The sequence below is a fragment of the Equus przewalskii genome, chromosome 25 (assembly GCF_037783145.1).
Source record: "Equus przewalskii isolate Varuska chromosome 25, EquPr2, whole genome shotgun sequence".
In the NCBI taxonomy this organism is placed as follows: Eukaryota; Metazoa; Chordata; class Mammalia; order Perissodactyla; family Equidae; genus Equus; species Equus przewalskii.
In genome coordinates this window covers 2,489,587-2,503,025 of record NC_091855.1, presented here as the reverse complement: position 1 = coordinate 2,503,025, position 13,439 = coordinate 2,489,587, and the positions used below count along the sequence as shown (strand labels likewise).

The window sequence follows — 13,439 nt, the reverse complement described above, 5'->3', positions numbered from 1 at the left end:
AATTAATGAGGACTGAGGAAATCCAACCAATTTCACCTGGAGATCTCGGTGCCCATCCATCTTTTCCGCCATCTGCTTCAAATTTGGACCTATGCCCTGAGAGGCAAAAGACAAATCCATTCATGCCAAAGTCCACTCAAGTGAAATGCTGTGAAATTGCATTATTGTCCACAACTACAGAGAGAAACATTTCTTTGCTAGTTAATCTGGCAGCCATCAGTTGTTCCCCATTAACTGGAGAGAAGCATCTGGTTTATGCTCTAGAATAAAATACCTCATAATCTATCAAAATTAAACCACTAAGACCTATTACTGAAATGAAGGGGATGTCTCTTATTTGTTGGAGGTGTGTGGACTTGCTTTCCCACGAAATTCATGTTCTGGCACGCTTATCTTTGGGATCTGCATTCTCTGGTTGAATAGGAACCCAATAATCATACCTGTTTTATGATTTCAAGCATTCCCCGTTAGCATAATTTAAAGCACATTCATATGGCTATTATTGTTAAAGACAACAACCATCTCACTGTGAACTATTCTCCTTCCTGAGGGTCCTCAGATGCCTCTGTTAACACGTCCACTACCCACAGGCATCCTCACCTTCCTTGCAGTTGTCTGTGCTCTGACACAGAGTCTAGACCGAGTACAGAAACAGAGGAAGGTCCTTCCAAAAGGTTTTTCAACCAAAGAGGAGAGAGGATGACCTAAAACACATAGGATTTTAGGATACTTCAAATAAGATTTCTTTCACTGTATCTTCATCTCACTTCATGAGAAACAGATATATTTCTGAACTATTTAATGTTAAGTCACGTTTTAATAAAATCAAAGCTCATTTAAAGGAATTTCTGTGTGTGTGTGTGTGTGCGTGTGTGTGTTGGGTGTGTTTGGTTCGCATTAAAAACCATTTATTGGGGCTGGCCCAGTGGCATAGCAGTTGGGTTCATGCCCTCTGCTTCAGCGGCCTGGGGTTCACCAGTTTGGATCCTGGGTGCGGACCTACACACTGCTCATCAAGCCATACTGTGGCAGGCGTCCCAAATATAAAGTTGAGGAAGACAGGCACGGATGTTAGCTCAGGGCTAACTTGCCTCACCAAAAAACCCCCAAACAAACAAAAATACATATATTCCCAAACTTTTTAAGCCAAAGAGCATATCTTTCCTGGAACAAGTACTTTGAAATATATTGTTGTTCACCTCCAAATGGTTTCTCCCTTGTTTGTTTCACAGTTCTTTGAATTAAACTACATTGCTTAGGGAGAAAGAGGTAGAGAGAAAAAGAGGAGGTGGGAGAGAGGAAAGAGGAAGAGGAGGAAGAGAGAGGGTGGGAGAGAGAAAGTGGGCACGCTTGTGGGAGCTCCCGCAGATGGTTCTGTCCCCAGTTCCCTCAGTTAGCATGTGTCCTTGATGAGCAGGATGAGCTGGATGTGTGTCTGCTGTCCGTCAGCCTGTCAGTTCTCTTGTAACTTGCATGGTATAAGCATCTTGACATGTTCAGTAGACGAGTATATTTTACACAGCATACTGCCACTACAAAAGAAACTTCCTAATCCCACACGATTGGGTTGACAGTCAGTTAATTAAAAAAAAGTTGGTTAAAGCATGGATTCATAAAAGTGACACTCTCAGTATATATGTATATATATATACACACACACACACACATTAATTGATATTTATAATATATAAAAATTGATATTTATTATATATATTCATAGATATTTAAATATATGAGTGTCCAGTCCGCTCATTCACAAACTTGGCACAGGAACAATGCCTCATCTTTGAAGATGGGTCCACTGTCTGGAATTCCCAACTGTCTTTCCTGTATAAACCAGGAATCTGCTATGATTTTCAGGTTCAGTTTCTTTAAAGAAGAGAAAAAACCCAAAGTCAGCTGAAAAGCAATTTGCCTGCAGAATCTACCTAGCTTTTTATGCCTTTCCCCCAATCTTTTAGAGTTATCGTGTTTATACCTAATTTGGCCACAATTTTTTTTTAAGTAAATTCATCATTGACAAGTCTTCCCAAGACAACAGTACAGTTTTTATGGAAACACCTCTACTTTTCACACTCATGCATCATCTGTTTACAAACACTTAGTTACATTTCTCAAATGGAAAAAGTACAATCAGCATAAACAGATTTGGGAACAAAATACTCTCAAGTGACTCCAAATGAACTGACTGGAGGAGTGGGCGGGCCCCCTGGAGAGCAGCTGACTGAGTACCCAGCATGCCATAGACATCTGGTACACCTGCCAGGGCAAGAGGGCCAGATCGTTGAGCAGATCAGGCGAGCTTCTCTGTACCTCAGCTGAGGTGCAACAGAAGAAACAGCGAATGATCTAGTCCACAGCCAGAGGGGAGAAGTAACCCGGCTGGACGCGGCAGGGACTGTAGGTTGCTCTCTAACGTGATGCCTTTGTAAGGCTTTGAGGGGTAATTTTGTGTGCTCAATTTTCATCTTACAGATTATTGGATAAACCTCCTCATAAGATGCAGTAAGTAACACCGCTGTAAACAGGACAGAAAGAAAAAGTAGTCATGCTTTTGGCTAAACAGAGAGAAAAACTAAAAGGCAGAATATATATTATATAAGTATAAATTATAGAAATATATAAGTATATATGTATATATTGTAGAAGTATATATACTTCAAAACATAATATGTATATTTTATATTTATAAAATATATAATATATACTTATATATTATAAAATATATTTTTATATTTATAAAATATATAATATATTTTAAAGTATATATATAAAATATGCATAAAAGTATATATATTTTACAGTCTATATATACTTCTATAAATATCATATATATTCTGTTTTTAGTTATATATATGTGTATATATATATATATATATGCATATATGTAAATGTGTACACATATGTCTATGGCATATGTGTGTGTGTGTATATATTTATCTGATGGTGTTCATGAGGTGTGGAGGTTTACATTGTATCTTAAGATCCTTTGACTAAAAACTTTAATCCTTAAAATTCCAGCTGGATTGAAAAATTGGCTTAGTTGCCTTGGTTTGATACTTTAGGTCTCAGTCCATCACTTTACTCATCATTGCTACTATACAGGATTTAGATAAAATATTTTGGATGAAAAGTATCTGAGGCCGAATCCAGTCTCAGTGTCAAGGGGCGAAAGCCCACACTGGTGCACACCAGCTAATTCCACTTGTAACACTTGCAGCTGTGAGGGATGACATATTTAAAGGGACTTTATTTAGCTCTTGAGTTTTATTTATTTATGATTTATCATTTACATCCTGCCTACTTCCATGAAGGATTTGAGGGAGCTAAGCTCTTCAGTTAAGCTCATTCTTCAACAGTTCAGTCACTTCTCCCTCATCCTGCTCTGTCCAACTTCAATCGGGTAGTTTTCCCAGTGCGATCAATTAACTCAGACCCCTGCGGTCCAGGCCTTCCATGAGCAACAAAGGCCGTGCGTTTGCAGAGTCTGTGACCTTTGGTTTGCTGCCCAGTGCAGGCAGCTGCCCCAGCAGCACAGGAAATCCTGGCGGAACTTCCCAGGGCATCCCCTTCGGTGTCCCACACCTCTCTGGGGGATGGCGTGGGGTCGTCAGCAGCAGAACATCCTGTGCTGAGGGAGTGAAGAGTGGTGACAAGCACCCTCCCTGGGGAGGACGTAGGGCATCAGTAAATGTCCCACCCAGTAGAGGTCTCCACCAATACGTCCAGTAATCATATACCCTCTTGTGCAAAACAAGAGAAAGGGCAAAGGCTCGACCTCGGCTCCTGTGGATCTCCACCCCCGCCAAGTCTCTGACTAAACGGAGCAAAGTACCCACAGGCGTCACTTCCATCTGCTATTGATCTCTCCGGGCTGAAGAGGTCACCTCATTCTCCTCTGCTTGGTCTGTCCATCTACACCTTTGTGATGAAAACAGCGGTCAGAGGCACGCTTGAAGAACCTCAGGGCGAGAGCTGCCACATGTGGCAGCAGCAAAAGCTCCTGAGTGTCCTTGTGTCTGACCAAACCTGACAACCTTCTCGGGCTCCCAATCCCTTGCTCTTGGCTTTTCCTTGTGGGAATGGCAGCTGCCATTCTCAACGTCTACTACTTTTCCCAGATGGTGGATAAAGTCCTGCATTCAATCATATGTATACACTCCTGTAAGCTAGCCTCACTCCTGGTAATTCTCTTCTCTGAGAGGATAAACAGCATTCAGCTCCTGGTACACTGCTGTTAACAGAAAGGACCATCCTCAGACCAAACAGAGATGCTTCAGACCCTCTAAAGATGTTTTTCCACTAGTGGGGATAGATTTGGGGTACGTCATCCACACACTCACACCAGCCTTTTTTCAACCAATAGCAGGTATGTGGGAACAGAGGGCTGAGTCTTTGGGTGCGATCTGTGGTCACGGAATAGTATGAAGCACACTCGCTCACATAAGGAATGAATCCGTGACCCACATTAGCAAATTCGCTCAGGATTGAGGTCAACGCAGAGACAGAAGATCCAAATGCTGGATTTGACTAGGATGGAACTATCTTCACAGAATAGGAAACTCTGAGCTTGACTCCCCAAAGGTCCACCTCGGAGGTCTGCTTTTATCTGCTAATTAACACTCAGGAGGGGCAGGGCTTTGAACTCTTCAGGAATAAAATGGCAACAAAAAAACCTATGGACTCCACATTATGCATCTTTAGAACACATAAAAATTTTTATTCTATATTATTTTAATCTAATATGTCAAGGCAAGTAAATGTATATCCTTGCCCTAGGTATAAAAATGCATGTAGACCAAAAGATAAGATTTGAATCACACTCTTCTATTTACAAAGCACTTTCATTGCTTGACAGATGAGGAAACTGAGGCTCAGATAAAAAACAAGGGATTGGCCTGAGGTTTAGAACGCCAGTGTTTTGACTTGAAGTCGGCTGTGCCTCTCGCTCTACCATATTCCCACTGTTCGTGAGACAGGAGCTTTCTGATCAAGTCCATGGGGGGAAAGACCTTTCAGAGAACTAAAAAGACCTATGAATAGTGTGTCACTGATTGGCTTACCTGAGCTCTCAATGTCTGCCCAGAGAAATTCAGATTTTAATAGGCAAGCAATTCCATAGCTAAAAGGACCGGAGGTCTATGCTTGGATTTCAAGCCTAATACAAGCCATCTAAAGTTGCTGGTGAAAAACTGTGCAAAGAACTCATTTTATAAATGGCTATATAAATGTGTTTCAAGGGGATGTTGTTAAAAGACATCATGAGATTCTAAACTTTTTAAAAAACGGGTAAGTTGATGTTTTATCCAGTCATTCCGTCTAGAGCACACGAGTGTCTACATTAGCCAAGATGGAAAATGAGTCATGGTTGCTGGATTGTTCTCACCACCCGCAGCATCCGGGGGGTCTGCCTCCTCCCTGTGCTGAGCTGCCGTCCTCCTGAGCAGAGCTACTGCAGTCCTGGAGACGTACAGACCCCGCCCTCCTGCTCCCACAAACTTCTGGGGACATTCTTCAGCATTAGAAAGAACTTTATCCTGTACTTTGCAAACAGAGGACACTTGTGGCAAAACTTGTGCTGGGGCAGATGTACCTAGAAAGAAGTGAATGATCGAATGACAGCTGCCTGGGCTTATGTCCGCAGCCCACCGCCTCCTGGGAACAAGTTATCCAGCATCTCAGAGGACTCTTGGTTTCCTCCACTAAAATATGGAAAAATAAAAATAATGTCTACTTCCCAAGTTCCTGTGAGGATACAAGGAAATAAGGTGATCTGGGAGCAACACAGCACCGTACAAAGGAGAGTTTAGACATCACTGAAGTCTGGGAAAGGAGATTTGCCAAGATCCTAGGAAAAGGGGAGAGAGACTGACGAGGGACCTCTAGAGTGGGCTTGGCTTGCCTCCCCACTCCTTTCCAGCCCCAAGCACACCCCCAGCGATGACACTGGGCCCCTAAGCTCTGTCCAGCATGCTCTGCTGTGCAGGCTCTGGCGTGGTCCGAAGTGCAGCCCCAGGCCTGACACCGCACAGGGGGTTTCCAGAGCGAACATCCAGAGCTGCAAGTCAGGCAGCACGCCAGCAGCGGGCTCCCTGACTCTTTCTGTGTTTGCTTGTTTTTAGGTGTCCTTTTCTACCTCATGACAACTCCCCCCGAGGTTAGGTGGAGGGCGATGTGTATCCACCTTCACTTCCTCAAAACACCAAGTAGAGCATCCCCAGGAAATGTCTGCTTAAGAATGAGAACAGGAATAGGGATTCATCAATTGATTGCTCATGGTCCAGATGAAGGACGGGCTATGAAAGAGACAAACGACTCCTCCCCCCAAAAAACCCATGCACACAACATGTTTAAATAGCCCTGATAAGAATGGCTATCCTCAGGGAAGATGGCAGGTCTCTTGTGACCTGTGAGACTGAGTTCCCAACCATGACACATCTCGAATGAATCATGGGCCTGTGCATATGTTGATCCCCTCAGCCCTCAAGCAGCCAGACACGGCCCAGGGTAGCTAGGTGACCCCAGTGTGCAGAACAAATGTTAGCACTTTTCCATGTGCCCAGGGAATGTAAGGGACCGAGAAGCATCATAGCAATGTGGAACCTCAGTCCTAAATGCCTCCTCTCTATGTTACAGAGAGCCAGAGATCAAAGCAATGCTTGGTTCTCAAGGTCCATTTACGTCCTTGCCTGATTCCTCACTTACGACTTCAGGCCCCAACAAGTCTCTGTGAGCGACGCATCCCCAATTTACAGGTATGTAAACCGAGCCTCAGAGAAGCCAAGCGATTTGCCCAGGGTCATCCCTTTCTAAGCACCAGACTGGCCCCAATCTGCTCATGCTCTACCTCCCACACAGGTCAGACTGAGTGCATCTCAGTCTCACCTCTCTTCTAATGAATTTAAGAAACTTTAGAAGGTTTGAGAGTGAGAGTCAAAAGTGCAAAGGGAGGACATGATGATGGGAAAGGAGTAGAGAGGCTTGGAGGAACCCTGTGAAGATGGAAGGAAGCTCATTTGAAGACTGAGTGGACACCACGGTGGAAATACCACAAATAGGGGGAGAGGTCAGGCCTTAGGCAATGGCTGGGTGAGGAAGAGACTCTGTTGTTGGGCGAGTTGACTGGGACAGGCCAGATGGCTACCCAGAGCAGGATGTCAAACAAGCTTTTGGAAATGTGGGTCTGGGGCTCAGAATGGGGGCTACCTGGAGATGGGACCTGGCAATCATTTGCCCAGAGAAGAAGGCCAAAACTTTGGGGCTGGCTGAGAACCTGTGGGAGAACACAGCCCAGATCGGGAGCATGAGGAGGCTGGCTGAGTCTCTGTGAGGAGGTCCGGGAGCTCTGTGGCCCTAGGCTAACATTTACAATTAACTGGAAAGCCAATAGTTATTATACTTTCCCTTTAAGCTCTTCTCATGTCCACATCATATGATTCATCTACAGAATGTTCTTGACTCCAGGGTCCTAGAACCAAAAGTTGAGCTGTGCTGTTAAAGGGATTTTCACCCTGCAGAGCCTCAGCTCCTGGGATAAACGAGATCTCTCCACTGTACAATCTTTAGACTATCCAGATCTACAGAACTGCAAGTTAGAACCCAAAGAGGACACTCATCTCAAGGGATGGCTGGAAAGAGGACTGGCTCTTCATTGCTGATTTCGACGGTTCTCATGTGAAGTTTCCTGAAATTGTCACTCAGTGCAGCTGACCTGTCATACTAACACAGTTGGCCCCTAGGAAAGAGCCCGGCGGTCACTTTACATGGACTGTATCACTGAACAGGACAGACACACCTTAGCACACCTTAGCAGTGAACCCAGCACAACCTTGACAGCAGGCTGCAACACTCTCAACAGAAAACTTTGCCTACAAAACTAGAGATAGTACCTCCAGGTGACCTCTCCGCTTACCCTCTGAAAACCTAGCATCTTTCTGACTTCTTGACTGGCAATGAACAAACAAGACCAACAAACAGCCCAATCACATTGTTAATTCCAGCTGCCTTGGAAAGTGAGAAAGGAGTCAGAGAGGAAGCCTGCACTTAAAGGGATGGACACACAACAGAGCAGTGAGGAAGGGTCTTCACATATGAACTGATAGTGTTACTCACAGAAGGAAAGTTAGCTGATGATCAGTTTCACTTTCTCATTACACCACAGATAGGTGGTGGGTGGACTAATTTGCTTTAGTGCCCAATGTATGTACCCAGAATATTTTATAGTAAAATATATGTATATATATTTTGTGTGTGTGTGTGAGGAAGATTGGCCCTGCGCTAACATCTGTTGCCTATCTTCTTCTTTTTGCTTGAGGTAGATTGTTGGTGAACCAACATCTGTGCCAATCTTCCCCTATTTTGTATGTGGAATGCTGCCACAGCATGGCTTTGATGAGCAGTGTGTAGGTCTACACCTGGGATCTGAACCCGGGAACCCTGGGCCACCAAAGCGTAGCATGCAAACTTAACCATGACACCACTGGGCCAGCCTCCATAGTAAAATATTTTAATGGCCAATATCAACTATAATTTATCACTGTAAGTTTAGCGAGGAAATTGAGAAATGATCACACTACAGGTGTTAAATACATCTGTAGATTAGATGGAATGCCTGCATTCCTATAAAAGGCATCCTGAATACCAGTCAATTTGACATTGGCTTCCACTGGAAAATAGTTGTTAAACTTCTCCAGGGGATGGAGAAATGGGAAAAAAAATCAGTATTTGTCACCTTGCCCTGTGGGCTTGGCAAAGCATGAGGAAGCACATAAAAAGCTAGTCACAGAATCAGTTTTACTGTTATCCTTGCTTCTTATTTTAAAGGACATCTGTGCACGCACCTCAGCATCTCTCAGTACCTCAGCAGACAGCTGTGTGCCTGTCTATCAGGAGCCAGGGGCATCTCCTACCACCAGCAAGTAAATCAAAGTCCATACTTGAGAGGGAAAAGCCAAGGAGTGGTGACCCAGGGAAGAGACCCTTCAGGGACTGTCACACCCAGAACAGAGGCCTCTCCAAAGGGGCCCCCTGGGGAGAGAAGACTCTGACAGCTTCAGACCAAAGTATCTCACCACATGTCAACAGAGAATAGCCAACCCAAAATGTAGCCAGTGAAAAACAATCTAGACAGAGTGACATGATACGAAAATCTATTGAAATGACAAAGGGTGAAAACAGAAGCCAGAAATTATTGGAGAGCTGAATTCTACAGTAACGAAAGTTAAAAAGTAAAAATCTAACAAATTCTGCCCATCTGATTTTTATTCATTTTTCCATGTCTACCGCAAAACTAGCTTCCTCAGTAATATTATTAATAATAATAAATACTTGATCATTTATTATACGCCAGACACTCTTAAGCACTTTAGATGTATCAACCCCTTTCCTTATCAAAACAAACCTGTGTGACAAATTCTATTATTATCTCCATTTTACAGATGACAAAACTAAAGCACAGAGAGGTCCAATAGATTGCTCAATGTCACAGACTAGTAGGAGGTAAAGTCTAGATTCCCACCCAGGCATTTCTGTCTCCAGGGCCTCTGCTCTTAACCACTATGCTTTACTGTCTCTCAAGGAAGAGGAATGTCCAATGGAAAGAGAGAGAAAGCAATGCCAGTGAAATAAAATGGGCTCTACCTTACTCTTGCTGGAATAAACTCAGTCAACCAATTCCTATGCTTTGATTCTGTGTTCTCCAAGGAAAGTAGACATCGTGACTGCCACCCCAGCAACCATCCCACCTCTCCCCCACTGTGGGGAGGATATGGGATTTGGAAGACCAAGCCATTGATGTGGTCTTTGAAAACCATATCTTTTATCCACAAAATAATAAGCTGGCATTTTTCCTTATAGATTAGCATCCTGTGAACTTGGGCAGTGTAAGTCTTTACAGACCATCCATGAGGTAGCTGATCAAATCAAATTTCAGATCTGCAAAGCTGAAGATCAGACCCTAGTCTACAATGAAAAAAGCCAAAGAAGAGCAGTGTCCCTTGAAGTCCAACCTGAAATAGACATCCAGCCTAATTTACTTCTCCAGGAGAGAATAAAAATAAGCATCATTTACTGAGCATTTACTATGTATGTGCCAGACAGTGATGAGAGGCTCTATATGCCATCCTCCTCACGTGTCCTCTGTACTCTCCCTGGAGAGAGGGACAGGGGATTACCAGCCATGGAGTGAAGGCTTGTGGTTCCCAAGTATCACAGATCAGCACTGCTTCTGGGGCAAAATTTATGCTGGCTTGTGGCTAAATATGAAAAATCTGAACAATACAATATGAATTTTTCCAGAAGCTATATGTGTGTGGTATAGAGAACTATCCCATATTCTGAGACTATATTCTTCCTACTTCTGGTGTTGAATATCTTTTCTTTTATGAAAGGATTATAACATTATAAGGCAATTTTATTATTACTGTTTTTAATATCCTTTCTTCCCAAGATAAAAGCTAACAACCCTATGTTGATCCTCCTCAATTAAAAAAATTGTTGTTAGATTATAAAGTCCCAAAGTGTAGGGTCACTGGCCCAGGAGACTGACATCCTGGGTTTTGCCTCAATCACAGTGAAAATTTAGAAAACAAAGAGACCATCTCAGTGGCTGAAAAGTATCCTGTGCTGCTGACCTCCTTGCTAAGCTCTCACCTGACCTCCAGTTACTCCCTTAGTCCCCAAGTGGCTGCCATGAGTAGGAATTCCCTATCCTTCCTGGCTGAGCTGATACGCTGGGCAGAGTTCAGGACACAGCTTAAATGTGGTTTCCTGAGTAATAGGGAGACTCCAGTTAGGCAGGAAGGAGTTCAAGCTCGAATATTATGTGTCGTAGTCATCTACCGGTTCTTAGGAATGAATACATCAACAGAAAGGACCTGGAGCAAAATACTAATCCTGAGAAAATCCCCAAAAACCCAGCGAGACTCTTATCACTGCACTTCACCCTTTGTGTCTTCTTTTGACAAGAAAGTGACACACCTAAGGCTCAGTTACTCTAAAATACATTTGAACCTAACAAATCTGGGAAGGCTAAGAGTGATCGAGAAAAATGAGCACTGAAAGAAACCAGACACAACATCTACATGACTTCCTAGCGAAGAAAGAGAGTGCTGAGAAGAGAACCCCAAAACAGGAGGCGGGAGATGTATGTTGACTCAGTTCTGCCAGTAAGTTGCCTTAAAATCTCAGGAGATACCATTCTCATATCTTCTGCTTCCCCACCTGCAAAATGAGATGGTCAGTCACTCTAAATCCTAAGATTCTCTGTTTCTATTCATTGTCAGGAGAAAAGTGCAAGGTACCTTCATGTGTCAAGAAGGATGGTGAAAAATGATATTAAAAGAAAACCTTGAGGGAAACTGCAAAGTTCCCAGGGGTCCCAAGGCCCTGGTCAGACACTGAGGAAAGACTTGCTGATGAACAGAGCCCCAGGAATATCTCCAGTGGGGTTCTCCCAGAGCGAGCTTCCAGCCAGAGCAGAGAAATGAAGAAATGGGCCTATATTGCTGACAGCAAGAAAGCGAAGGGAAGGAAGAGGGCAGTAAGAAAAGAGCAGGGAAAGAAACATCGACAAGACAAAGACCTGAAATAAGTAGGGTCTCACAAAGAGCATGTGAGAGAGAGCATGCGTGAGTACAGATCTGTATGAGGGTTACAGCATAGGAGAGAGGGTTGGGGAGTAAAGAAGAGAACACTGGGAAAAAGAGAAAGGGCAGAAGAGCAGAGAAAGAGCAAAGAAAGAGGAGGAAGAAAAGAGAATCCAGACCTCTGCTTATCATTTGAATAGAAAGAGAATTTCTTAACTCTCTCTCCACCCATTTACCAAAAAAAAGTCACCAGATGTGAGGTCCCATGGCATCCTGCCAAATTAAATAGAGAAAGGCCACACTCTTAACAGGAACAATATGGTAGCATTTTCTATAATACAGTGAACACAGAGGCAGACCATCCATATGCAGATATGGAAGAAAAAAAAACTCCACCAAGGGTCTGTAACCTTTTAAGAAAAGATTCTGGGCGAAGCTATCCAAAAATAGAACATTTTGATTACAAAATAAAAAGTAGGTCAATAAGATAATGGACGTGATTTAAATGAAAATCACAGTATCTGTAATGGGCTAAAAATGGTATCAATATTACTGCAGAGAAGGAATATAATTAAATGTATTTTTAAACAGCAGCTCCCCGCCCTAGCCCTACAAATCCCAGCCCGGCCACCAGTATTCCTCCACCTCATCGGAGAGGAATGTGCTGGCATGCCACAAGTTGGTCTGAAGAATGCAGAGTTTCCGCACTACTTTAGAAGATCCCAAATGACACTGGTTAGCTACATTCTTTCACTAGTAGATCACTGTTATTCATTTATAAAGCAAAGAAATGGAAAGGTTAGGGATCTGACCACTTCATTCTTTTACCATTTTTATTATATGGCCAGGAAACATGCAAATGGAGGTATAACAGCCACAGTTCTCTCCAGTCCACTGAAACAAGCAGAATTCTGGCTCATCATATGAGGTGGACATAGATCCTAAGAGGTTTAGCACAGGCCAGGAATTAAGATAAAGGTAAAGATAATTAAGTTAAATTAAAGATAGGAAGTGCAACTTTCTGGTTTTCTTTCTACAGCTTGTGGCGTGACCTTACGGAGAAACTCTAACTCTTGAGTGTAATTTATCTTCTAAACCTTCAAATGGAAAAGAGAGGAAAAGAGGACCAAGGTGAATTAGCCATAAGGAATAATGTTCTGGATGGTGAACACAGTTACCGCGACGGGCACAGGAAGGTTGCCATGGTGTTTCCTCGGATGTCTACACAAGAGCCAAGGCCTAGGACTCTGTTTATGAGGAAATACCAATGGCCCTTCCAAACTTGGGATGCCTTCAGTGGTCAAATAAAGATTAAGCAGAATACTCTATGATGAATATATTACCACTTTAGAATATATATGTATATATACATATACACAGAGATATATGTATACATATGTATAAAGTATTCTTTATTAAAGGAAAATGCATCAATATACATACTATGGAAATCTCAGAATAAGATATCCCAGGACTACATATACATATTAATCACTCAGAAGAGATTATTTTTAAAATCTCGTTGTGAGTAGTGCATATTTATTAGTAAGTTTTAAAAAAGAATGAATCCTTTAATATGCTTAAATTCCAACATACCAACCATTAATTGCAAGGCATTCATTCATCCTTAGAAAGCATAAGCTCACATCCCATCGAGAAAATTGGTTAAATGACGACTGAATGTGTCAAACCAAATAGAAGTAGAGAACTAGTCATTTTACGTCATGACTCATGTCACGCTGAACTCCTTGAGTGCGAATACGAGCGATTGTGAAATCTCATCAAGTTAGTGTCCACTTCACCCCCTCTTTACTCTGAACATCATAATAAAAGGCATTTCCATAAGCAGCAAGT

The 13,439-nt window shown here is 42.8% G+C and overlaps 1 protein-coding gene across 16 annotated transcripts in view; it reads right to left on the bottom strand.

The window, feature by feature from the left end:
- SAMD4A (sterile alpha motif domain containing 4A) overlaps positions 1–13,439 on the bottom strand; it is a 203,428-nt gene that overhangs the window by 116,652 nt on the left and 73,337 nt on the right. The window lies entirely within an intron of this gene.